Below are 3,351 nucleotides of genomic sequence, written 5' to 3'. Positions count from 1 at the left end.
ATATTCTAATTAGTAACTTGCCCACCCTCTTAGTATGGAGACCTTTTCTTGACTTTCATAATAGTGGGCTCATACAATATTTATCCTGTTGTGGTTGACTTATTTCACTCAGCATGAGGCCCTCCACTGCATCCATGTTATGCCGTGCTTGAAGACATCATTATTCTTTCATGTTTACACAGTATTCCATTGTGTGTATGCACCATAGTGTGTACATCCGTTCCTCATTGATGGGCATGTCGTGGGCTGGCTACATGTTTGGCTGATGACCACAGTTCAATGTGTGCTGAGTTGCTTGACTGGAAGGTCAGCAGTTTGAACCCAACAGCTGATCCTTAAGAGGAAGATGAGGTTTCTACTCCCATGAAGATTTATGGTCTTGTAAATTCACAGGGGGCAGTTGACGCTGGCCTCTAGGGTCACTGTGAGTTGGAATCGACTTGATGGCAGTGAATTCTGGGGGTTTGACCTTATGTTTTCATTGGTAGTTTTAGGTTTTACACTTAGGTCGTTGGTCCTTCCTGAGATCATTTCTGTATATAGTGTGAGATGTGGGTCCTGTTTCATTTTTCTGTAAATGGATATTTAATTTTTCCGGTACCATTTGTCAGAGTCTCTCTCTTCCTTATTTAATGAGTTTTAGTTACTGTCCCACCTCTTTTACGTCTATGTAAATTTTTAAAAGGCTGAATAACTCTTGCAACTTTGCAACCCAGGAATAAGTTCTCCAAGACCTGGAAACCAGGTTTTAGAGATGTTATCTGTCAAGAAAGATAGTGACCCTAACTTCAGCCTGCGATGAGCTCCAAGATGCCAGCCGACATCCAGTCATGAAGCTAAGAGAGCTTACACTTTCCCTTGGATAAAGGCAGTTAACACACAGGCCACTATCCCAATTATGTAGGGTGGGTCAAGTATGACCCCTGGTGCTGTGAACTCTTCTAACTTGAGAGCTACTTGTGATCTATCTTGAGAACAGTGTGTGGAAGTGGTTGCATCTGCTTATCTACATGAAAGGAGAAACTCTCTCCCTTTCTCTAGTGAGTTTTATGTGACATGGCACATTCTGGTTAAATGCTTACTCAGTGCTCCTTTTTTTTTCTTTCTCCTCTATTTTTTTGTGGAATGTTTGTTTGGGGTTGAGAGAGATTGTGTTTTTAATCATTCCTCCCCAGGAATAAGCAAAATGGTGACAATTTTGAGTTGCCCCAGGCACACATTGCCAGCGATGCTCAAACAGGGCGATGCTTTGCCTTTCAGCTGTCCGGCCACGAGCTGGTCCCTGCTCCCCAGTCTACTTAGGGCCGTGATTTTGCATGTCTGTGTGTGAGTGATTTCACTTTGCCCCTCAAGTGTGATCCTCAGTCCAAGAGGGCTGTGATTTACCTCTCCAGAGAAACTGCAAATGTTACACAGGATTCAAAAAATCTGTGGGACGATGGAATTGAAAGATAAGGGAATTTTTCTGGGAACGTTTGAAACCTCCTCCTGTGTATTTTTACTCAGGCATGGGGCACAGTGTTGTTGGCTGTGAATTCAATGATAATGGATCAAACATGGATTAAATTAGGTGTTTTTAGGCGGAAGCACATTCTCCTATTGAGCAATGTCTGAAAATGTTGTGACCAGAGGCTTCCAGGAACCGAACCCAGTATCTTCCCTAGCAACGTTGTTTCAGTCGTCACTGATTCAGTGTTCATGGAAGCTTTATGACCACAAATACCAACAACCAACTGGATTTGAAGTTATCTCACTCTACTTAATTTCACTCTCGTTTTATTAGCGAGTTACCAAGGGCTGAGAGCCCCCTAGAGGACATTGATGGTGTTGCAGTTCTAGGGACGAATTGGCTAACAGCAATCTTGTTCATTTCGGGAAGATTATGTGCTTGCTGTGCAGGGTAGACACTCTTGGCAATTAACAGACATATTGAAAGTTCTAATTCTCCTCAGAAGAAAGGCCTCTCCTCTTAGCTAAAGAAAGGGAATCCATCGACCCCCAAAACCCGCCATTTAAACACTGGAGTTACCTCAACGGCATCTATTTTTGTTTTGTTCTGAATGGAGGAGATGTTTTGTTCTGCGGGGAGTCTCACTACTTGAGGGTCTGAGGTCAAACGTCCTAAAAGAATTCTTCGTCCCGTCTGTAGGTGGGGGCCATGATGCTGGGTGATGATTCTGGAAGTGGGGAAGGACTCCTCGTACCAAGCTAGAACAACTAGCTCTCTTTGCCAACCTCCACTTTTAGGTCAGTCCATCGAGAAGCCTGTCATCTCTTTGACCTAAAGGGTCCAGTCTGGCCAAACTGTTTTCTGGTGCCCTCTTCTAGAGGCGGCGCACCTGCTGGAGGGGAGGGGGCGTGGGCCTGTGGTCTTCTGAAGGTAGTCCCCACCCGGCTTGTCTCCAAACTGGGCCTCGGAGGGTTTTCCTTACAGCTTGTCACTTGTCTCAGGTCTGCTCCGCTGGAAACAGACAATCGACTCCTTATTTTCCCATGAAATGTTCCAGTGGAAAGTAGTCCCTGATTCCCTGTACTTCAGTTTCTTTCACTTTAGAGTATTATAACTTTACACCTACCTGCCTGCCGCCATCAGGTCGATCCCTCCGCACAGCACCCTGCATCGGCGGTCTGAGGCGGTGGAGCGTTACAGGAACCTTTCATTTCCGCTCCACGAGAGGGTCCCTGTGAGTCTGAATCTACTGGGGGGGGAGGGGTGGGTTCATCATAGTTGACTGAGGTAGTTCATTTATTGTGCCAACCTGGCTGATAAACACACGTGGGATTAACTGAAGGGCAGAGAGATACATGGCTCAGTGAGCCTCGCCTTTCTAATTCTCGAGTCTCTTGTTTTCTGATGGTCACACCAGGGTGCAGCTGCCTTAGCCAGTTCCCTGCTTTAGCTGGCAAGGCTGACTTCCTGTAAGACATCCCCGAGGAGAAGCCACATGCACCTACCCCGATGCAGCCCTGGGTGCTGGAGCATCCGTGTGGAGCCCCCTGCCAGCGCTGAGATGCTTACACGCTCACTGACTCTGCTTTCCTCCTGCAGCAGGCGTCTTGCGTCTGTTTTGTGAGATGGAGGAGGACTTTGTGGATCGGTGTTGGACACATGGGTTAATGTTGGACTTGTGGGCTTGGGCAGCACTGGCTTGGGATGTTTTCTTGATGTGCACTTAACCTTTAGATAAAACTCTCTGTTATACATGAGTTTCTGTGGGTTTGTTTCTCTAAGGTACCCAGACTAACACAGTTGACAAACTACCTTTACATATTCTACTACTTTGGCACAGCTTGTAGGTTTGAACCGCCAGCTCTGCCGTCAGCAGCCCAATGCTTAGCCCCACAGCACCA

The sequence above is a fragment of the Echinops telfairi genome, unplaced genomic scaffold (assembly GCF_000313985.2).
Source record: "Echinops telfairi isolate 266 unplaced genomic scaffold, ASM31398v2 ScPeMD7_1;HRSCAF=3_0, whole genome shotgun sequence".
NCBI classification, from domain to species: Eukaryota; Metazoa; Chordata; class Mammalia; order Afrosoricida; family Tenrecidae; genus Echinops; species Echinops telfairi.
This window is presented reverse-complemented; position numbering follows the sequence as displayed.